Genomic DNA, 25,641 nt, shown 5'->3' with positions numbered 1-25,641 from the left:
ACCGGACAGACCGGAATCACCTTTCGGGCATGCCGGAACCACCTGTCAGATGTGCCAGAAACACGTGCAGGAGACGCCGGAAGCACCTGCCAAGCACGTTGGAACCACCTGCTCAACTCGCCTGAACCACCTGCCGGACATGCCAAAATCACCTGCCGACTATGCCAGAACCACTTGGCGAACACTCCGGAATCACTTGCCGGGCATGCAGGAACCACCTCTCAGACATGCCAGAACCCCGTGCCAATGACCCCGGAAGCACCAGCCGAGCACGCCGGAACCACCTGCTCGACTCGCCAGAACCACCTGCCGATCACGCAAAAATCACCTGCCGGCTACGCCACAACCAGTTGGTGAACACTGTGGAATCACCTGCCAGGCTTGCTGGAACCACCTGCCAGTCATGCCAAAAGCACCTGCCAACTACGCCAGAACCGCTTGGCGGACACTGCGGAAACACCTGTCGGGCCGGCTGGAACCACATCTCAGACGTGCCAGAAACGTGTTCATGAGATGCTGGAACCACACCCCGAACAGACGGATACCACCTGCCAGAACCGCCTGAACCACCTGCTGAGCACGCCGGAACCACCTGCTCGACTCACCGGTACCACCTCCCTGACACGCCAAAATCATCTTCTGGGTATGCCAGAACCACTTGGCGGACACTCCGGAATCATCTGCCGGACATGCCGGAACCAGCTCTCAGACACACCAGAACCAAGTGCCGGAGACGCCGGAAGCACCTGCCGAGCATGCCAGAGCCACCTGCTCGACTCGCCAGAAACACCTGCCGGACACGCCAAAATCACCTGCCGGGTATGCCAGAACCACCTGGCGGACACTCCGGAATCACCTGCCGCGCATGCCGGAACCACCTCTCAGACACACCAGAAGCACGTGCCAGACACGCCGGAAACACATACCGGACAGACCGGAACCACCTGCCAAGAACGCCGGAGCCACCTGTTCGACTCGCTGGAACCACCTGCCGGACAGGCCAATATCAACTGCTGGCTATGCCAGAACCACCTGGGGGACAGTCCGGGATCACCTGCCAGCCATGGCGGAACCACCTCTCAGACGTACCAGAACCACCTGCCGGAGAAGCTGGAAACACGTCCTGGACAGACTGGAACCACGTGACGGCCATGCCTGAACCACCTGCCGAGCACGGCGGAACCACCTGCCGGACACGCCAAAATCACCTGCGGGCTACGCCAGAACCACTTGGACGCCTCTCCGAAATGACCTGCCGGGCATGTTGGAACCACCTCTCAGACGTGCCAGAAGCACGTGGCGGACAGTCCGGAATCACCTGTTGGGCATACGCAACCACCTCTGACACGTACCAGAACCACGTGCCGTGCACGCCAGAACCACCTACCGGACAGACCGGAATCAACTTTTGGGCATGCCGGAACCACCAGTCAGGTGTGCCAGAAACACGTGCCGGAGACGCCGGAAGCACCTGCCGAGCACGTCGCAACCACCTGCTCAACTCGCCTGAACCACCTGCCGGACACGCCAAAATCACCTGCCCGCTACACCAGCACCACTTCGGGGACAAGCCGGAATCACGTGAGGGGCATGCCGGCACAGCCTCTCAGACTGAACCTCGTGCCGGACACCACAGAACCACCTGCCGGACAGACCGGAACCACCTGCCGGACACGCCGGAACCACCGGCTCAACCCGCAGGAACGACCGCTGGACATGCAAACTCACCAGCCGGCTACGATGGAAACACTTGGCGAACACTCCGGAATCACCTGCCGGGCATGCCGGAACCAGCTCCCAGACACAGCAGAACCACGTGCCGGAGACGCCGGAAGCACCTGCCAAGCATGGCTGAGCCACCTGCTCGACTCGCCAGAAACACCTGCCGGACACGCCAAAATCACCTGCAGGGTACACCAGAACCACCTGGCGGACACTCCGGAATCACCTGCCTGGCATGCCGGAACCACCTCTCAGATATGCCAGAACCACGTGCCAATGACCCCGGAAGCACCTGCCGAGCACGCCGGAACCACCTGCTCGACTCACCAGAACCACCTGCCGGACACGCCAAAATCACCTGCCGGCTACGCCACAACCAGTTGGGGAACACTTCGGAATCACCTGCCGGGCTTGCTGGAACCACCTGCCGGTCATGCCAAAATCACCTGCCAACTACGCCAGTACCACTTGGCGGACACTGTGGAAACACCTGTCGGGCCGGCCGGAACCACATCTCAGACGTGCCAGAACCATGTGCATGAGATGCTGGAACCACACCCCGAACAGACGGAAAACACCTGCCAGACCCGTCTGAACAACCTGCCGAGCACGCCGGAGCCACCTGCTCGACTCGCCGGAACCACCTACCTGACATGCCCAAATCACCAGCCGGGTATGCCAGAACCACTTGGCGGACACTCCGGAATCATCTGCTGGACATGCCGGAACCAGCTCTCAGACACACCAGAACCACGTGCCGGAGACGCCGGAAGCACCTGCCGAGCATGGGGGAGCCACCTGCTCGACTCGCCAGAAACACCTGCCGCACACGCCAAAATCATCTGCAGGGTACACCAGAACCACCTGGCGGACACTCCGAAATCACCTGACGCGCATGCCGGAACCACCTCTCAGACGTGCCGGAAGCACGTGCCGGACACGCCGGAATCACCTACCGGACAGACCGGAACCACCTGCCAAGCACGCCGGAGCCACCTTTTCGACTCGCTGGAACCACCTGCCGGACAGGCCAATATCAACTGCTGGCTATGCCAGAACCACCTGGGGGACGGTCCGGAATCACCTGCCAGCCCTGGCGGAACCACCTCTCAGACGTACCAGAACCACCTGCCGTAGAAGCTGGAAACACGTCCTGGACAGTCTGGAACCACCTGCCGGCCAAGCCTGAACCACCTGCCAAGCACAACGGAACAACCTGCCAGACACGCCAAAATCACCTGCGTGTTATGCCAGAACCTCTTGGAGGACTCTCTGGGATGACCTGCCGGGCATGCCGGAACCACCTCTCAGACGTGCCAGAACCATGTGGCGGACAGTCCGGAATCACCTGTTGGGCATGCGCAACCACCTCGGAGACGTACCAGAACCACATGCCGTGCAGGCTGGAACCACCTACCGGACAGACCGGAATCACCTTTCGGGCATGCCGGAACCACCTGTCAGATGTGCCAGAAACACGTGCCGGAGACGCCGAAAGCACCTGCCAAGCACGTTGGAACCACCTGCTCAACTCGCCTGAACCACCTGCCGGACATGCCAAAATCACCTGCCGACTATGCCAGAACCACTTTGCGAAGACTCCGGAATCACTTGCCGGGCATGCAGGAACCACCTCTCAGACATGCCAGAACCCCGTGCCAATGACCCCGGAAGCACCAGCCGAGCACGCCGGAACCACCTGCTCGACTCGCCAGAACCACCTGCCGATCACGCAAAAATCACCTGCCGGCTACGCCACAACCAGTTGGTGAACACTTTGGAATCACCTGCCAGATTTGCGGGAACCACCTGCCAGTCATGCCAAAATCACCTGCCAACTACGCCAGAACCGCTTGGCGGACACTGCGGAAACACCTGTCGGGCCGGCTGGAACCACATCTCAGACGTGCCAGAAACGTGTTCATGAGATGCTGGAACCACACCCCGAACAGACGGATACTACCTGCCAGAACCGCCTGAACCACCTGCCGAGCACGCCGGAACCACCTGCTCGACTCACCGGTACCACCTCCCTGACACGCCAAAATCACCTGCTGGGTATGCCAGAACCATTGGCGGACACTCCGGAATCATCTGCCGGACATGCCGGAACCAGCTCTCAGACCCACCAGAACCAAGTGCGGGAGACGCCGGAAGCACCTGCCGAGCATGCCGGAGCCACCTGCTCGACTCGCCAGAAACACCTGCCGGACACGCAAAAATCATCTGCCGGGTATGCCAGAACCACCTGGCGGACACTGCGGAATCAATTGCCGCGCATGCCGGAACCACCTCTCAGACACACCGGAAGCACGTGCCAGACACGCCGGAAACACCTACCGTAAAGACCGGAACCACCTGCCAAGAACGCCGGAGCCACCTGTTCGACTCGCTGGAACCACCTGCCGGACAGGCCAATATCAACTGCTGGCTATGCCAGAACCACCTGGGGGACAGTCCGGGATCACCTGCCAGCCATGGCGGAACCACCTCTCAGACGTACCAGAACCACCTGCCGGAGAAGCTGGAAACACGTCCTGGACAGACTGGAACCACGTGACGGCCATGCCTGAACCACCTGCCGAGCACGGCGGAACCACCTGCCGGACACGCCAAAATCACCTGCGGGCTACGCCAGAACCACTTGGACGACTCTCCGAAATGACCTGCCGGGCATGTTGGAACCACCTCTCAGACGTGCCAGAAGCACGTGGCGGACAGTCCGGAATCACCTGTTGGGCATACGCAACCACCTCTGACACGTACCAGAACCACGTGCCGTGCAGGCCGGAACCACCTACCGGACAGACCGGAATCAACTTTTGGGCATGCCGGAACCACCAGTCAGATGTGCCAGAAACACGTGCCGGAGACGCCGGAAGCACCTGCCGAGCACGTCGCAACCACCTGCTCAACTCGCCTGAACCACCTGCCGGACACGCCAAAATCACCTGCCCGCTACACCAGCACCACTTCGGGGACAAGCCGGAATCACGTGAGGGGCATGCCGGCACAGCCTCTCAGACTGAACCTCGTGCCGGACACCACAGAACCACCTGCCGGACAGACCGGAACCACCTGCCGGACACGCCGGAACCACCGGCTCGACCCGCCGGAACGACCGCTGGACATGCAAACTCACCTGCCGGCTACGCCGGAAACACTTGGCGAACACTCCGGAATCACCTGCCGGGCATGCCGGAACCACCTCTCAGATATGACAGAACCACCTGCCGGACACGCAAAAATCACCTGCCGGCTACGCCACAACCAGTTGGGGAACACTTTGGAATCACCTGCCGGGCTTGCTGGAACCACCTGCCGGTCATGCCAAAATCACCTGCCAACTACGCCAGTACCACTTGGCGGACACTGTGGAAACACCTGTCGGGCCGGCCGGAACCACCTCTCAGACGTGCCAGAACCATGTGCATGAGATGCTGGAACCACACCCCGAACAGACGGAAAACACCTGCCAGACCCGTCTGAACAACCTGCCGAGCACGCCGGAGCCACCTGCTCGACTCGCCGGAACCACCTACCTGACATGCCCAAATCACCAGCCGGGTATGCCAGAACCACTTGGCGGACACTCCGGAATCATCTGCCGGACATGCCGGAACCAGCTCTCAGACACAGCAGAACCACGTGCCGGAGACGCCGGAAGCACCTGCCGAGCATGCCGGAGCCACCTGCTCGACTCGCCAGAAACACCTGCCGGACACGCCAAAATCACCTGCCGGGTACGCCAGAACCACCTGGCGGACATTCCGAATTCACCTGTCGCGCATGCCGGAACCACCTCTCAGACGTGCCGGAAGCACGTGCCGGACACGCCGGAATCACCTACCGGACAGACCGGAACCACCTGCCGAGCACGCCGGAGCCACCTGTTCGACTCGCTGGAACCACCTGCCGGACAGGCCAATATCAACTGCTGGCTATGCCAGAACCACCTGGGGGACGGTCCGGAATCACCTGCCAGCCCTGGCGGAACCACCTCTCAGACGTACCAGAACCACCTGCCGGAGAAGCTGGAAACACGTCCTGGACAGACTGGAACCACGTGACGGCCATGCCTGAACCACCTGCCGAGCACGGCGGAACCACCTGCCGGACACGCCAAAATCACCTGCGGGCTACGCCAGAACCACTTGGACGACTCTCCGAAATGACCTGCCGGGCATGTTGGAACCACCTCTCAGACGTGCCAGAAGCACGTGGCGGACAGTCCGGAATCACCTGTTGGGCATACGCAACCACCTCTGAGACGTACCAGAACCACGTGCCGTGCACGCCGGAACCACCTACCGGACAGACCGGAATCAACTTTTGGGCATGCCGGAACCACCAGTCAGATGTGCCAGAAACACGTGCCGGAGACGCCGGAAGCACCTGCCGAGCACGTCGCAACCACCTGCTCAACTCGCCTGAACCACCTGCCGGACACGCCAAAATCACCTGCCCGCTACACCAGCACCACTTCGGGGACAAGCCGGAATCACATGAGGGGCAGGCCGGCACAGCCTCTCAGACTGAACCTCGTGCCGGACACCACAGAACCACCTGCCGGACAGACCGGAACCACCTGCCGGACACGCCGGAACCACCGGCTCGACCCGCCGGAACGACCGCTGGACATGCAAACTCACCTGCCGGCTACGCCGGAAACACTTGGCGAACACTCCGGAATCACCTGCCGGGCATGCCGGAACCACCTCTCAGATATGCCAGAACCACGTGCCAATGACCCCGGAAGCACCTGCCGAGCACGCCGGAACCACCTGCTCGACTCGCCAGAACCACCTGCCGGACACGCAAAAATCACCTGCCGGCTATGCCACAACCAGTTGGGGAACACTTCGGAATCACCTGCCGGGCTTGCTGGAACCACCTGCCGGTCATGCCAAAATCACCTGCCAACTACGCCCGTACCACTTGGCGGACACTGTGGAAACACCTGTCGGGCCGGCCGGAACCACATCTCAGACGTGCCAGAACCATGTGCATGAGATGCTGGAACCACACCCCGAACAGACGGAAAACACCTGCCAGACCCGTCTGAACAACCTGCCGAGCACGCCGGAGCCACCTGCTCGACTCGCCGGAACCACCTACCTGACATGCCCAAATCACCAGCCGGGTATGCCAGAACCACTTGGCGGACACTCCGGAATCATCTGCCGGACATGCCGGAACCAGCTCTCAGACACAGCAGAACCACGTGCCGGAGACGCCGGAAGCACCTGCCGAGCATGCCGGAGCCACCTGCTCGACTCGCCAGAAACACCTGCCGGACACGCCAAAATCACCTGCCGGGTACGCCAGAACCACCTGGCGGACATTCCGAATTCACCTGTCGCGCATGCCGGAACCACCTCTCAGACGTGCCGGAAGCACGTGCCGGACACGCCGGAATCACCTACCGGACAGACCGGAACCACCTGCCAAGCACGCCGGAGCCACCTGTTCGACTCGCTGGAACCACCTGCCGGACAGGCCAATATCAACTGCTGGCTATGCCAGAACCACCTGGGGGACGGTCCGGAATCACCTGCCAGCCCTGGCGGAACCACTTCTCAGACGCACCAGAACCACCTGCCGGAGAAGCTGGAAACACGTTCTGGACAGTCTGGAACCACCTGCCGGCCAAGCCTGAACCACCTGCCAAGCACAACGGAACAACCTGCCAGACACGCCAAAATCACCTGCGTGTTATGCCAGAACCACTTGGAGGACTCTCTGGGATGACCTGCCGGGCATGCCGGAACCACCTCTCAGACGTGCCAGAACCATGTGGCGGACAGTCCGGAATCACCTGTTGGGCATGCGCAACCACCTCTGAGACGTACCAGAACCACATGCCGTGCAGGCTGGAACCACCTACTGGACAGACCGGAATCACCTTTCGGGCATGCCGGAACCACCTGTCAGATGTGCCAGAAACACGTGCCGGAGACGCCGGAAGCACCTGCCAAGCACGTTGGAACCACCTGCTCAACTCGCCTGAACCACCTGCCGGACATGCCAAAATCACCTGCCGACTATGCCAGAACCACTTGGCGAACACTCCGGAATCACTTGCCGGGCATGCAGGAACCACCTCTCAGACATGCCAGAACCCCGTGCCAATGACCCCGGAAGCACCAGCTGAGCACGCCGGAACCACCTGCTCGACTCGCCAGAACCACCTGCCGATCACGCAAAAATCACCTGCCGGCTACGCCACAACCAGTTGGTGAACACTGTGGAATCACCTGCCAGGCTTGCTGGAACCACCTGCCAGTCATGCCAAAATCACCTGCCAACTACGCCAGAACCGCTTGGCGGACACTGCGGAAACACCTGTCGGGCCGGCTGGAACCACATCTCAGACGTGCCAGAAACGTGTTCATGAGATGCTGGAACCACACCCCGAACAGAGGGATACCACCTGCCAGAACCGCCTGAACCACCTGCCGAGCACGCCGGAACCGCCTGCTCGACTCACCGGTACCACCTCCCTGACACGCCAAAATCATCTGCTGGGTATGCCAGAACCACTTGGTGGACACTCCGGAATCATCTGCCGGAAAAGCAGGAACCAGCTCCCAGACACACCAGAACCAAGTGCCGGAGACGCCGGAAGCACCTGCCGAGCATGCCGGAGCCACCTGCTCGACTCGCCAGAAACACCTGCCGGACACGCCAAAATCACCTGCCGGGTATGCCAGAACCACCTGGCGGACACTACGGAATCACCTGCCGCGCATGCCGGAAGCACGTGCCAGACACGCCGGAAACACCTACCGGACAGACCGGAACCACCTGCCCAGAACGCCGGAGCCACCTGTTCGACTCGCTGGAACCACCTGCCGGACAGGCCAATATCAACTGCTGGCTATGCCAGAACCACCTGGGGGACAGTCCGGGATCACCTGCCAGCCATGGCGGAACCACCTCTCAGACGTACCAGAACCACCTGCCGGAGAAGCTGGAAACACGTCCTGGACAGACTGGAACCACGTGACGGCCATGCCTGAACCACCTGCCGAGCACAACGGAACAACCTGCCAGACACGCCAAAATCACCTGCGTGTTATGCCAGAACCACTTGGAGGACTCTCTGGGATGACCTGCAGGGCATGCCGGAACCACCTCTCAGACGTGCCAGAACCATGTGGCGGACAGTCCGGAATCACCTGTTGGGCATGCGCAACCACCTCTGAGACGTACCAGAACCACATGCTGTGCAGGCTGGAACCACCTACCGGACAGACCGGAATCACCTTTCGGGCATGCCGGAACCACCTGTCAGATGTGCCAGAAACAGGTGCCGGAGACGCCGGAAGCACCTGCCAAGCACGTTGGAACCACCTGCTCAACTCGCCTGAACCACCTGCCGGACATGCCAAAATCACCTGCCGACTATGCCAGAACCACTTGGCGAACACTCCGGAATCACTTGCCGGGCATGCAGGAACCACCTCTCAGACATGCCAGAACCCCGTGCCAATGACCCCGGTAGCACCAGCCGAGCACGCCGGAACCACCTGCTCGACTCCTCAGAACCACCTGCCGATCACGCAAAAACCACCTGCCGGCTACGCCACAACCAGTTGGTGAACACTTTGGAATCACCTGCCAGGCTTGCTGGAACCACCTGCCGGTCATGCCAAAATCACCTGCCAACTACGCCAGAACCGCTTGGCGGACACTGCGGAAACACCTGTCGGGCCGGCTGGAACCACATCTCAGACGTGCCAGAAACGTGTTCATGAGATGCTGGAACCACACCCCGAAAAGACGGATACCACCTGCCAGAACCGCCTGAACCACCTGCCGAGCACGCCGGAACCACCTGCTCGACTCACCGGTACCACCTACCTGACACGCCAATTCACCTGCTGGGTATGCCAGAACCACTTGGCGGACACTCCGGAATCATCTGCCGGACATGCCGGAACCAGCTCTCAGACACACCAGAACCAAGTGCCGGAGACGCCGGAAGCACCTGCCGAGCGTGCCGGAGCCACCTGCTCGACTCGCCAGAAACACCTGCCGGACACGCCAAAATCACCTGCCGGGTATGCCAGAACCACCTGGCGGACACTACGGAATCACCTGCCGCGCATGCCGGAAGCACGTGCCAGACACGCCGGAAACACCTACCGGACAGACCGGAACCACCTGCCAAGAACGCCGGAGCCACCTGTTCGACTCGCTGGAACCACCTGCCGGACAGGCCAATATCAACTGCTGGCTATGCCAGAACCACCTGGGGGACAGTCCGGGATCACCTGCCAGCCATGGCGGAACCACCTCTCAGACGTACCAGAACCACCTGCCGGAGAAGCTGGAAACACGTCCTGGACAGACTGGAACCACGTGACCCCCATGCCTGAACCACCTGCCGAGCACGGCGGAATCACCTGCCGGACATGCCAAAATCACCTGCGGGCTACGCCAGACTCACTTGGACGACTCTCCGAAATGACCTGCCGGGCATGTTGGAATCACCTCTCAGACGTGCCAGAAGCACGTGGCGGACAGTCCGGAATCACCTGTTGGGCATACGCAACCACCTCTGAGACGTACCAGAACCACGTGCCGTGCACGCCGGAACCACCTACCGGACAGACCGGAATCAACTTTTGGGCATGCCGGAACCACCAGTCAGATGTGCCAGAAACACGTGCCGGAGACGCCGGAAGCACCTGCCGAGCACGTCGCAACCACCTGCTCAACTCGCCTGAACCACCTGCCGGACACGCCAAAATCACCTGCCCGCTACACCAGCACCACTTCGGGGACAAGCCGGAATCACGTGAGGGGCATGCCGGCACAGCCTCTCAGACTGAACCTCGTGCCGGACACCACAGAACCACCTGCCGGACAGACCGGAACCACCTGCCGGACACGCCGGAACCACCGGCTCGACCCGCCGGAACGACCGCTGGACGTGCAAAATCACCTGCCGGCTTCGCCGGAAACACTTGGCGAACACTCCGGAATCACCTGCCGGGCATGCCGGAACCACCTCTCAGATATGCCAGAACCACGTGCCAATGACCCCGGAAGCACCTGCCGAGCACGCCGGAACCACCTGCTCGACTCGCCAGAACCACCTTCCGGACACGCAAAAATCACCTGCTGGCTACGCCACAACCGGTGGGGGAACACTTCGGAATCACCTGCCGGGCTTGCTGGAACCACCTGCCGGTCATGCCAAAATCACCTGCCAACTACGCCAGTACCACTTGGCGGACACTGTGGAAACACCTGTCGGGCCAGCCGGAACCACATCTCAGACGTGCCAGAACCATGTGCATGAGATGCTGGAACCACACCCCGAACAGACGGAAAACACCTGCCAGACCCGTCTGAACAACCTGCCGAGCACGCCGGAGCCACCTGCTCGACTCGCCGGGACCACCTACCTGACACGCCCAAATCACCAGCCGCGTATGCCAGAACCACTTGGCGGACACTCCGGAATCATCTGCCGGACATGCCGGAACCAGCTCTCAGACACAGCAGAACCACGTGCCGGAGACGCCGGAAGCACCTGCCGAGCATGGCTGAGCCACCTGCTCGACTCGCCAGAAACACCTGCCGGACACGCCAAAATCACCTGCCGGGTACGCCAGAACCACCTGGCGGACACTCCGAAATCACCTGTCGCGCATGCCGGAACCACCTCTCAGACGTGCCGGAAGCACGTGCCGGACACGCCAGAATCACCTACCAGACAGACCGGAACCACCTGCCGAGCACGCCGGAGCCACCTGTTCGACTCGCTGGAACCACCTGCCGGACAGGCCAAAATCACCTGCCGGGTATGCCAGAACCACCTGGCGGACACTACGGAATCACCTGCCGCGCATGCCGGAAGCACGTGCCAGACACGCCGGAAACACCTACCGGACAGACCGGAACCACCTGCCAAGAACGCCGGAGCCACCTGTTCGACTCGCTGGAACCACCTGCCGGACAGGCCAATATCAACTGCTGGCTATGCCAGAACCACCTGGGGGACAGTCCGGGATCACCTGCCAGCCCTGGCGGAACCAACTCTCAGACGTACCAGAACCACCTGCCGGAGAAGCTGGAAACACGTCCTGGACAGTCTGGAACCACCTGCCGGCCAAGCCTGAACCACCTGCCAAGCACAACGGAACAACCTGCCAGACACGCCAAAATCACCTGCGTGTTATGCCAGAACCACTTGGAGGACTCTCTGGGATGACCTGCCGAGCACGCCGGAACCACCTGCTCGACTCGCCAGAACCACCTGCCGGACATGCCAAAATCACCTGCCGACTATGCCAGAACCACTTGGCGAACACTCCGGAATCACTTGCCGGGCATGCAGGAACCACCTCTCAGACATGCCAGAACCCCGTGCCAATGACCCCGGAAGCACCAGCCGAGCACGCCGGAACCACCTGCTCGACTCGCCAGAACCACCTGCCGATCACGCAAAAATCACCTGCCGGCTACGCCACAACCAGTTGGTGAACACTTTGGAATCACCTGCCAGGCTTGCTGGAACCACCTGCCGGTCATGCCAAAATCACCTGCCAACTACGCCAGAACCGCTTGGCGGACACTGCGGAAACACCTGTCGGGTCGGCTGGAACCACATCTCAGACGTGCCAGAAACGTGTTCATGAGATGCTGGAACCACACCCCGAACAGACGGATACCACCTGCCAGAACCGCCTGAACCACCTGCCGAGCACGCCGGAACCACCTGCTCGATTCACCAGTACCACCTCCCTGACACGCCAAAATCACCTGCTGGGTATGCCAGAACCACTTGGCGGACACTCCGGAATCATCTGCCGGACATGCCGGAACCAGCTCTCAGACACACCAGAACCAAGTGCCGGAGATGCCGGAAGCACCTGCCGAGCATGCCGGAGCCACCTGCTCGACTCGCCAGAAACACCTGCCGGACACGCCAAAATCACCTGCCGGGTATCCCAGAACCACCTGGCGGACACTACGGAATCACCTGCCGCGCATTCCGGAACCACCTCTCAGACGTGCCGGAAGCACATGCCAGACACGCCGGAAACACCTACCGGACAGACCGGAACCACCTGCCAAGAACGCCGGAGCCACCTGTTCGACTCGCTGGAACCACCTGCCGGACAGGCCAATATCAACTGCTGGCTATGCCAGAACCACCTGGGGGACAGTCCGGGATCACCTGCCAGCCATGGCGGAACCACCTCTCAGACGTACCAGAACCACCTGCCGGAGAAGCTGGAAACACGTCCTGGACAGACTGGAACCACGTGACGGCCATGCCTGAACCACCTGCCGAGCACGGCGGAACCACCTGCCGGACACGCCAAAATCACCTGCGGGCTACGCCAGAACCACTTGGACGACTCTCCGAAATGACCTGCCGGGCATGTTGGAACCACCTCTCAGACGTGCCAGAAGCACGTGGCGGACAGTCCGGAATCACCTGTTGGGCATACGCAACCACCTCTGAGACGTACCAGAACCACGTGCCGTGCACGCCGGAACCACCTACCGGACAGACCGGAATCAACTTTTGGGCATGCCGGAACCACCAGTCAGATGTGCCAGAAACACGTGCCGGAGACGCCGGAAGCACCTGCCGAGCACGTCGCAACCACCTGCTCAACTCGCCTGAACCACCTGCCAGACACACCAAAATCACCTGCCCGCTACACCAGCACCACTTCGGGGACAAGCCGGAATCACGTGAGTTGCATGCCGGCACAGCCTCTCAGACTGAACCTCGTGCCGGACACCACAGAACCACCTGCCGGACAGACCGGAACCACCTGCCGGACACGCCGGAACCACCGGCTCGACCCACCGGAACGACCGCTGGACATGCAAACTCACCTGCCGGCTACGCCGGAAACACTTGGCGAAGACTCCGGAATCACCTGCTGGGCATGCCGGAACCACCTCTCAGATATGCCAGAACCACGTGCCAATGACCCCGGAAGCACCTGCCGAGCACGCCGGAACCACCTGCTCGACTCGCCAGAACCAACTGCCGGACACGCCAAAATCACCTGCCGGCTACGCCACAACCAGTTGGGGAACACTTCGGAATCACCTGCCGGGCTTGCTGGAACCACCTGCCGGTCATGCCAATATCACCTGCCAACTACGCAAGTACCACTTGGCGGACACTGTGGAAACACCTGTCGGGCCGGCCGGAACCACATCTCAGACGTGCCAGAACCATGTGCATGAGATGCTGGAACCACACCCCGAACAGACGGAAAACACCTGCCAGACCCGTCTGAACAACCTGCCGAGCACGCCGGAGCCACCTGCTCGACTCGCCGGACCCACCTACCTGACATGCCCGAATCACCAGCCGGGTATGCCAGAACCATTTGGCGGACACTCCGGAATCATCTGCCGGACATGCCGGAACCAGCTCTCAGACACACCAGAACCACGTGATGGAGACACCGGAAGCACCTGCCGAGCATGCCGCAGCCACCTGCTCGACTCGACAGAAACACCTGCCGGACACGCCAAAATCACCTGCCGGGTACGCCAGAACCACCTGGCGGACACTCTGAAACCACCTGTCGCGAATGCCGGAACCACCTCTCAGACGTGCCGGAAGCACGTGCCGGACACGCCGGAATCACCTACCGGACAGACCGGAACCACCTGCCGAGAACGCCGGAGCCACCTGTTCGACTCGCTGGAACCACCTCCCGGACAGGCCAATATCAACTGCTGGCTATGCCAGAACCACCTGGGGGACGGTCCGGAATCACCTGCCAGCCATGGCGGAACCACCTCTCAGACGTACCAGAACCACCTGCCGGAGAAGCTGGAAACACGTCCTGGACAGTCTGGAACCAGCTGCCGGCCAAGCCAGAACCACCTGCCAAGCACAACGGAACAACCTGCCAGAAACGCCAAAATCACCTGCGTGTTATGCCACAACCACTAGGAGGACTCTCTGGGATGACCTGCCGGATGCCAAAATCACCTGCCGACTATGCCAGAACCACTTGGCGAACACTCCGGAATCACTTGCCGGGCATGCAGGAACCACCTCTCAGACATGCCAGAACCCCGTGCCAATGACCCCGGAAGCACCAGCCGAGCACGCCGGAACCACCTGCTCGACTCGCCAGAACCACCTGCCGATCACGCAAAAATCACCTGCCGGCTACGCCACAACCAGTTGGTGAACACTTTGGAATCAACCGCCAGGCTTGCTGGAACCACCTGCCGGTCATGCCAGAATCACCTGCCAACTACGCCAGTACCACTTGGCGGACACTGTGGAAACACCTGTCGGGCCGGCCGGAACCACATCTCAGACGTGCCAGAACCATGTGCATGAGATGCTGGAACCACACCCCGAACAGACGGAAAACACCTGCCAGACCCGTCTGAACAACCTGCCGAGCACGCCGGAGCCACCTGCTCGACTCGCTGGAACCACCTACCTGACATGCCCAAATCACCAGCCGGGTATGCCAGAAGCACTTGGCGGACACTCCGGAATCATCTGCCGGATATGCCGGAACCAGCTCTCAGACACACCAGAACCACGTGCCGGAGACGCCGGAAGCACGTGCCGAGCATGCCGGAGCCACCTGCTCGACTCGCCAGAAACACCTGCCGGACACGTCAAAATCACCTGCCGGGTACGCCAGAACCACCTGGCGGACACTCCGAAATCACCTGCCGACTATGCCAGAACAACTTGGCGAACACACCGGGATCACTTGCCGGGCATGCAGGAACCACCTCTCAGACATGCCAGAACCCCGTGCCAATGACCCCGGAAGCACCAGCCGAGCACGCCGGAACCACCTGCTCGACTCGCCAGAACCACCTGCCGATCACGCAAAAATCACCTGCCGGCTACGCCACAACCAGTTGGTGAACACTTTGGAATCACCTGCCAGGCTTGCTGGAACCACCTGCCAGTCATGCCAAAATCACCTGCCAACTACGCCAGAACCTCTTGGCGGACACTGCGGAAACACCTGTCGGGCCGGCTGGAACCACATCTCAGACGTGCCAGAAACGTGTTCATGAGATGCTGGAACCACACCCCGAACAGACGGATACCACCTGCCAGAACCGCCTGAAACCACCTGCTGAGCACGCCGGAACCACCTCCTCGACTCACCGGTACCACCTCCCTGACACGCCAAAATCACCTGCTGGGTATGCCAGAACCACTTGGCGGACACTCCGGAATCATCTGCCGGACATGCCGGAACCAGCTCTCAGACACACCAGAACCAAGTGCCGTAGACGCCGGAAGCACCTGCCGAGCATGCCGGAGCCACCTGCTCGACTCGCCAGAAATACCTGCCGGACACGCCAAAATCACCTGCCGTGCATGCCGGAAGCACGTGCCAGACATGCCGCAAACACCTACCGGACAGACCGGAACCACCTGCCAAGAACGCCGGAGCCACCTGTTCGAATCGCTGGAACCACCTGCCGGACAGGCCAATATCAACTGCTGGCTATGCCAGAACCACCTGGGGGACGGTCCGGGATCACCTGCCAGCCATGGCGGAACCACCTCTCAGACGTGCCAGAACCACCTGCTGGAGAAGCTGGAAACACGTCCTGGACAGACTGGAACCAAAGACGGCCATGCCTGAACCACCTGCCGAGCACGGCGGAACCACCTGCCGGACGCACCAAAATCACCTGCGGGCTACGCCAGAACCACTTGGACGACTCTCCGAAATGACCTGCCGGGCATGTTGGAACCACCTCTCAGACGTGCCAGAACCATGTGCATGAGATGCTGGAACCAAACCCCGAACAGACGGAAAACACCTGCCAGACCCGTCTGAACAACCTGCCGAGCACGCCGGAGCCACCTGCTCGACTCGCCGGAACCACCTACCTGACATGCCCCAATCACCAGCCGGGTATGCCAGAACCAATTGGCGGACACTCCGGAATCATCTGCCGGACATGCCGGAACCAGCGCTCAGACACACCAGAACCACGTGCCGGAGACGCGGGAAGCACCTGCCGAGCATGCCGGAGCCACCTGCTTGACTCGCCAGAAACACCTGCCGGACACGCCAAAATCACCTGCCGGGTATGCCAGAACCACCTGGCGGACAATACGGAATCACCTGCAGCGCATGCCGGAACCACCTCTCAGACGTGCCGGAAGCACGTGCCAGACACGCCGGAAACACCTACCGGACAGACCGGAACCACCTGCCAAGAACGCCGGAGCCACCTGTTCGACTCGCTGGAACCACCTGCCGGACAGGCCAATATCAACTGCTGGCTATGCCAGAACCACCTGGGGGACAGTCCGGGATCACCTGCCAGCCATGGCGGAACCACCTCTCAGACGTACCAGAACCACCTGCCGGAGAAGCTGGAAACACGTCCTGGACAGACTGGAACCACGTGACCCCCATGCCTGAACCACCTGCCGAGCACGGCGGAATCACCTGCCGGACATGCCAAAATCAGCTGCGGGCTACGCCAGACTCACTTGGACGACTCTCCGAAATGACCTGCCGGGCATGTTGGAATCACCTCTCAGACGTGCCAGAAGGACGTGGCGGACAGTCCGGAATCACCTGTTGGGCATACGCAACCACCTCTGAGACGTACCAGAACCACGTGCCGTGCACGCCGGAACCACCTACCGGACAGACCGGAATCAACTTTTGGGCATGCCGGAACCACCAGTCAGATGTGCCAGAAACACGTGCCGGAGACGCCGGAAGCACCTGCCGAGCACGTCGCAACCACCTGCTCAACTCGCCTGAACCACCTGCCGGACACGCCAAAATCACCTGCCCGCTACACCAGCACCACTTCGGGGACAAGCCGGAATCACGTGAGGGGCATGCCGGCACAGCCTCTCAGACTGAACCTCGTGCCGGACACCACAGAACCACCTGCCGGACAGACCGGAACCACCTGCCGGACACGCCGGAACCACCGGCTCGACCCGCCGGAACGACCGCTGGACATGCAAAATCACCTGCCGGCTACGCCGGAAACACTTGGCGAACACTCCGGAATCACCTGCCGGGCATGCCGGAACCACCTCTCAGATATGCCAGAACCACGTGCCAATGACCCCGGAAGCACCTGCCGAGCACGCCGGAACCACCTGCTCGACTCGCCAGAACCACCTGCCGGACACGCAAAAATCACCTGCTGGCTACGCCACAACCGGTGGGGGAACACTTCGGAATCACCTGCCGGGCTTGCTGGAACAACCTGCCGGTCATGCCAAAATCACCTGCCAACTACGCCAGTACCACTTGGCGGACACTGTGGAAACACCTGTCGGGCCAGCCGGAACCACATCTCAGACGTGCCAGAACCATGTGCATGAGATGCTGGAACCACACCCCGAACAGACGGAAAACACCTGCCAGACCCGTCTGAACAACCTGCCGAGCACGCCGGAGCCACCTGCTCGACTCGCCGGGACCACCTACCTGACATGCCCAAATCACCAGCCGCGTATGCCAGAACCACTTGGCGGACACTCCGGAATCATCTGCCGGACATGCCGGAACCAGCTCTCAGACACAGCAGAACCACGTGCCGGAGACGCCGGAAGCACCTGCCGAGCATGGCTGAGCCACCTGCTCGACTCGCCAGAAACACCTGCCGGACACGCCAAAATCACCTGCCGGGTACGCCAGAACCACCTGGCGGACACTCCGAAATCACCTGTCGCGCATGCCGGAACCACCTCTCAGACGTGCCGGAAGCACGTGCCGGACACGCCAGAATTACCTACCGGACAGACCGGAACCACCTGCCGAGCACGCCGGAGCCACCTGTTCGACTCGCTGGAACCACCTGCCGGACAGGCCAATATCAACTGCTGGCTATGCCAGAACCACCTGGGGGACGGTCCGGAATCACCTGCCAGCCCTGGCGGAACCACCTCTCAGACGTACCAGAACCACCTGCCGGAGAAGCTGGAAACACGTCCTGGACAGTCTGGAACCACCTGCCGGCCAAGCCTGAACCACCTGCCAAGCACAACGGAACAACCTGCCAGACACGCCAAAATCACCTGCGTGTTATGCCAGAACCACTTGGAGGACTCTCTGGGATGACCTGCCGGGCATGCCGGAACCACCTCTCAGACGTGCCAGAACCATGTGGCGGACAGTCCGGAATCACCTGTTGGGCATGCGCAACCACCTCTGAGACGTACCAGAACCACATGCTGTGCAGGCTGGAACCACCTACCGGACAGACCGGAATCACCTTTCGGGCATGCCGGAACCACCTGTCAGATGTGCCAGAAACAGGTGCCGGAGACGCCGGAAGCACCTGCCAAGCACGTTGGAACCACCTGCTCAACTCGCCTGAACCACCTGCCGGACATGCCAAAATCACCTGCCGACTATGCCAGAACCACTTGGCGAACACTCCGGAATCACTTGCCGGGCATGCAGGAACCACCTCTCAGACATGCCAGAACCCCGTGCCAATGACCCCGGAAGCACCAGCCGAGCACGCCGGAACCACCTGCTCGACTCGTCAGAACCACCTGCCGATCACGCAAAAATCACCTGCCGGCTACGCCACAACCAGTTGGTGAACACTTTGGAATCACCTGCCAGGCTTGCTGGAACCACCTGCCGGTCATGCCAAAATCACCTGCCAACTACGCCAGAACCGCTTGGCGGACACTGCGGAAACAACTGTCGGGCCGGCTGGAACCACATCTCAGACGTGCCAGAAACGTGTTCATGAGATGCTGGAACCACACCCCGAACAGACGGATACCACCTGCCAGAACCGCCTGAACCTCCTGCCGAGCACGCCGGAACCACCTGCTCGACTCACCGGTACCACCTCCCTGACACGCCAAAATCACCTGCTGGGTATGCCAGAACCATTGGCGGACACTCCGGAATCATCTGCCGGACATGCCGGAACCAGCTCTCAGACCCACCAGAACCAAGTGCGGGAGACGCCAGAAGCACCTGCCGAGCATGCCGGAGCCACCTGCTCGACTCGCCAGAAACACCTGCCGGACACGCCAAAATCATCTGCCGGGTATGCCAGAACCACCTGGCGGACACTCCGGAATCAATTGCTGCGCATGCCGGAACCACCTCTCAGACACACCGGAAGCACGTGCCAGACACGCCGGAAACACCTACCGTAAAGACCGGAACCACCTGCCAAGAACGCCGGAGCCACCTCTTCGACTCGCTGGAACCACCTACCGGACAGGCCAATATCAACTGCTGGCTATGCCAGAACCACCTGGGGGACAGTCCGGGATCACCTGCCAGCCATGGCGGAACCACCTCTCAGACGTACCAGAACCACCTGCCGGAGAAGCTGGAAACACGTCCTGGACAGACTGGAACCACGTGACAGCCATGCCTGAACCACCTGCCGAGCACAGCGGAACCACCTGCCAGACACACCAAAATCACCTGCGGGCTACGCCAGAACCACTTGGACGACTCTCCGAAATGACCTGCCAGGCATGTTGGAACCACCTCTCAGACGTGCCAGAAGCACGTGGCGGACAGTCCGGAATCACCTGTTGGGCATACGCAACCACCTCTGACACGTACCAGAACCACGTGCCGTGCACGCCGGAACCACCTACCGGACAGACCGGAATCAACTTTTGGGCATGCCGGAACCACCAGTCAGATGTGCCAGAAACACGTGCCGGAGATGCCGGAAGCACCTGCCGAGCACGTCGCAACCACCTGCTCAACTCGCCTCAACCACCTGCCGGACACGCCAAAATCACCTGCCCGCTACACCAGCACCACTTCGGGGACAAGCCGGAATCACGTGAGGGGCATGCCGGCACAGCCTCTCAGACTGAACCTCGTGCCGGACACCACAGAACCACCTGCCAGACAGACCGGAACCCCCTGCCGGACACGCCGGAACCACCGGCTCGACCCGCCGGAACGACCGCTGGACATGCAAACTCACCTGCCGGCTACGCCGGAAACACTTGGCGAACACTCCGGAATCACCTGCCGGGCATGCCGGAACCACCTCTCAGATATGACAGAACCACCTGCCGGACACGCAAAAATCACCTGCCGGCTACGCCACAACCAGTTGGGGAACACTTCGGAATCACGTGCCGGGCTTGCTGGAACCACCTGCCGGTCATGCCAAAATCGCCTGCCAACTACGATAGTACCACTTGGCGGACACTGTGGAAACACCTGTCGGGCCGGCCGGAACCACCTCTCAGACGTGCCAGAACCATGTGCATGAGATGCTGGAACCACACCCCGAACAGACGGAAAACACCTGCCAGACCCGTCTGAACAACCTGCCGAGCACGCCGGAGCCACCTGCTCGACTCGCCGGAACCACCTACCTGACATGCCCAAATCACCAGCCGGGTATGCCAGAACCACTTGGCGGACACTCCGGAATCATCTGCCGGACATGCCGGAACCAGCTCTCAGACACAGCAGAACCACGTGCCGGAGATGCCGGAAGCACCTGCCGAGCATGCCGGAGCCACCTGCTCGACTCGCCAGAAACACCTGCCGCACACGCCAAAATCACCTGCCGGGTACGCCAGAACCACCTGGCGGACATTCCGAATTCACCTGTCGCGCATGCCGGAACCACCTCTCAGACGTGCCGGAAGCACGTGCCGGACACGCCGGAATCACCTACCGGACAGACCGGAACCACCTGCCGAGCACGCCGGAGCCACCTGTTCGACTCGCTGGAACCACCTGCCGGACAGGCCAATATCAACTGCTGGCTATGCCAGAACCACCTGGGGGACGGTCCGGAATCACCTGCCAGCCCTGGCGGAACCACCTCTCAGACGTACCAGAACCACCTGCCGGAGAAGCTGGAAACTCGTCCTGGACAGTCTGGAACCACCTGCCGGCCAAGCCTGAACCACCTGCCAAGCACAACGGAACAACCTGCCAGACACGCCAAAATCACCTGCGTGTTATGCCAGAACCACTTGGAGGACTCTCTGGGATGACCTGCCGGGCATGCCGGAACCACCTCTCAGACGTGCCAGAACCATGTGGCGGACAGTCCGGAATCACCTGTTGGGCATGCGCAACCACCTCTGAGACGTACCAGAACCACATGCCGTGCAGGCTGGAACCACCTACCGGACAGACCGGAATCACCTTTCGGGCATGCCGGAACCACCTGTCAGATGTGCCAGAAACACGTGCCGGAGACGCCGGAAGCACCTGCCAAGCACGTTGGAACCACCTGCTCAACTCGCCTGAACCACCTGCCGGACATGCCAAAATCACCTGCCGACTATGCCAGAACCACTTGGCGAACACTCCGGAATCACTTGCCGGGCATGCAGGAACCACCTCTCAGACATGCCAGAACCCCGTGCCAATGACCCCGGAAGCACCAGCCGAGCACGCCGGAACCACCTGCTCGACTCGTCAGAACCACCTGCCGATCACGCAAAAAGCACCTGCCGGCTACGCCACAACCAGTTGGTGAACACTTTGGAATCACCTGCCAGGCTTGCTGGAACCACCTGCCGGTCATGAGAAAATCACCTGCCAACTACGCCAGAACCGCTTGGCGGACACTGCGGAAACACCTGTCGGGCCAGCTGGAACCACATCTCAGACGTGCCAGAAACGTGTTCATGAGATGCTGGAACCACACCCCGAACAGACGGATACCACCTGCCAGAACCGCCTGAAGCACCTGCCGAGCACGCCGGAACTACCTGCTCGACTCACCGGTACCACCTCCCTGACACGCCAAAATCACCTGCTGGGTATGCCAGAACCACTTGGCGGACACTCCGGAATCATCTGCCGGACATGCCGGAACCAGCTCTCAGACACACCAGAAACACGTGCCGGAGACGCCGGAAGCACCTGCCGAGCGTGCCGGAGCCACCTGCTCGACTCGCCAGAAACACCTGCCGGACACGCCAAAATCACCTGCCGGGTATGCCAGAACCACCTGGCGGACACTACGGAATCACCTGCCGCGCATGCCGGAAGCACGTGCCAGACACGCCGCAAACACCTACCGGACAGACCGGAACCACCTGCCAAGAACGCCGGAGCCACCTGTTCGACTCGCTGGAACCACCTGCCGGACAGGCCAATATCAACTGCTGGCTATGCCAGAACCACCTGGGGGACAGTCCGGGATCACCTGCCAGCCATGGCGGAACCACCTCTCAGACGTACCAGAACCACCTGCCGGAGAAGCTGGAAACACGTCCTGGACAGACTGGAACCACGTGACGGCCATGCCTGAACCACCTGCCGAGCACGGCGGAACCACCTGCCGGACACGCCAAAATCACCTGCGGGCCACGCCAGAACCACTTGGACGACTCTCCGAAATGACCTGCCGGGCATGTTGGAACCACCTCTCAGACGTGCCAGAAGCACGTGGCGGACAGTCCGGAATCACCTGTTGGGCATGCGCAACCACCTCTGACACGTACCAGAACCACGTGCCGTGCACGCCGGAACCACCTACCGGACAGACCGGAATCAACTTTTGGGCATGCCGGAACCACCAGTCAGATGTGCCAGAAACACGTGCCGGAGACGCCGGAAGCACCTGCCGAGCACGTCGCAACCACCTGCTCAACTCGCCTGAACCACCTGCCGGACACGCCAAAATCACCTGCCCGCTACACCAGCACCACTTCGGGGACAAGCTGGAATCACGTGAGGGGCATGCCGGCACAGCCTCTCAGACTGAACCTCGTGCCGGACACCACAGAACCACCTGCCGGACAGACCGGAACCACCTGCCGGACACGCCGGAACCACCGGCTCGACCCGCCGGAACGACCGCTGGACATGCAAACTCACCTGCCGGCTACGCCGGAAACACTTGGCGAACACTCCGGAATCACCTTCCGGGCGTGCCGGAACCACCTCTCAGATATGCCAGAACCACGCGCCAATGACCCCGGAAGCACCTGCCGAGCACGCCGGAACCACCTGCTCGACTCGCCAGAACCACCTGCCGGACACGCAAAAATCACCTGCCGGCTACGCCACAACCAGTTGGGGAACACTTCGGAATCACCTGCCGGGCTTGCTGGAACCAACTGCCGGTCATGCCAAAATCACCTGCCAACTACGCCAGTACCACTTGGCGGACACTGTGGAAACACCTGTCGGGCCGGCCGGAACCACATCTCAGACGTGCCAGAACCATGTGCATGAGATGCTGGAACCACACCCCGAACAGACGGAAAACACCTGCCAGACCCGTCTGAACAACCTGCCGAGCACGCCGGAGCCACCTGCTCGACTCGCCGGAACCACCTACCTGACATGCCCAAATCACCAGCCGGGTATGCCAGAACCACTTGGCGGACACTCCGGAATCATCTGCCGGACATGCCGGAACCAGCTCTCAGACACAGCAGAACCACGTGCCGGAGACGCCGGAAGAACCTGCCGAGCATGCCGGAGCCACCTGCTCGACTCGCCAGAAACACCTGCCGGACACGCCAAAATCACCTGCCGGGTACGCCAGAACCACCTGGCGGACACTCCGAAATCACCTGTCGCGCATGCCGGAACCACCTCTCAGACGTGCCGGAAGCACGTGCCGGACACGCCGGAATCACCTACCGGACAGACCAGAACCACCTGCCGAGCACGCCGGAGCCACCTTTTCGACTCGCTGGAACCACCTGCCGGACAGGCCAATATCAACTGCTGGCTATGCCAGAACCACCTGGGGGACGGTCCGGAATCACCTGCCAGCCATGGCGGAACCACCTCTCAGACGTACCAGAACCACCTGCCGGAGTAGCTGGAAACACGTCCTGGACAGTCTGGAACCACCTGCCGGCCAAGCCTGAACCACCTGCCAAGCACAACGGAACAACCTGCCAGACACGCCAAAATCACCTGCGTGTTATGCCAGAACCACTTGGAGGACTCTCTGGGATGACCTGCAGGGCATGCCGGAACCACCTCTCAGACGTGCCAGAACCATGTGGCGGACAGTCCGGAATCACCTGTTGGGCATGCGCAACCACCTCTGAGACGTACCAGAACCACATGCTGTGCAGGCTGGAACCACCTACCGGACAGACCGGAATCACCTTTCGGGCATGCCGGAACCACCTGTCAGATGTGCCAGAAACAGGTGCCGGAGACGCCGGAAGCACCTGCCAAGCACGTTGGAACCACCTGCTCAACTCGCCTGAACCACCTGCCGGACATGCCAAAATCACCTGCCGACTATGCCAGAACCACTTGGCGAACACTCCGGAATCACTTGCCGGGCATGCAGGAACCACCTCTCAGACATGCCAGAACCCCGTGCCAATGACCCCGGTAGCACCAGCCGAGCACGCCGGAACCACCTGCTCGACTCGTCAGAACCACCTGCCGATCACGCAAAAACCACCTGCCGGCTACGCCACAACCAGTTGGTGAACACTTTGGAATCACCTGCCAGGCTTGCTGGAACCACCTGCCGGTCATGCCAAAATCACCTGCAAACTACGCCAGAACCGCTTGGCGGACACTGCGGAAACACCTGTCGGGCCGGCTGGAACCACATCTCAGACGTGCCAGAAACGTGTTCATGAGATGCTGGAACCACACCCCGAAAAGACGGATACCACCTGCCAGAACCGCCTGAACCACCTGCCGAGCACGCCGGAACCACCTGCTCGACTCACCGGTACCACCTACCTGACACGCCAATTCACCTGCTGGGTATGCCAGAACCACTTGGCGGACACTCCGGAATCATCTGCCGGACATGCCGGAACCAGCTCTCAGACACACCAGAACCAAGTGCCGGAGACGCCGGAAGCACCTGCCGAGCGTGCCGGAGCCACCTGCTCGACTCGCCAGAAACACCTGCCGGACACGCCAAAATCACCTGCCGGGTATGCCAGAACCACCTGGCGGACACTACGGAATCACC

This window comes from Equus caballus, chromosome 17 (genome assembly GCF_041296265.1).
Source record: "Equus caballus isolate H_3958 breed thoroughbred chromosome 17, TB-T2T, whole genome shotgun sequence".
Taxonomy (NCBI): Eukaryota; Metazoa; Chordata; class Mammalia; order Perissodactyla; family Equidae; genus Equus; species Equus caballus.
This window is presented reverse-complemented; position numbering follows the sequence as displayed.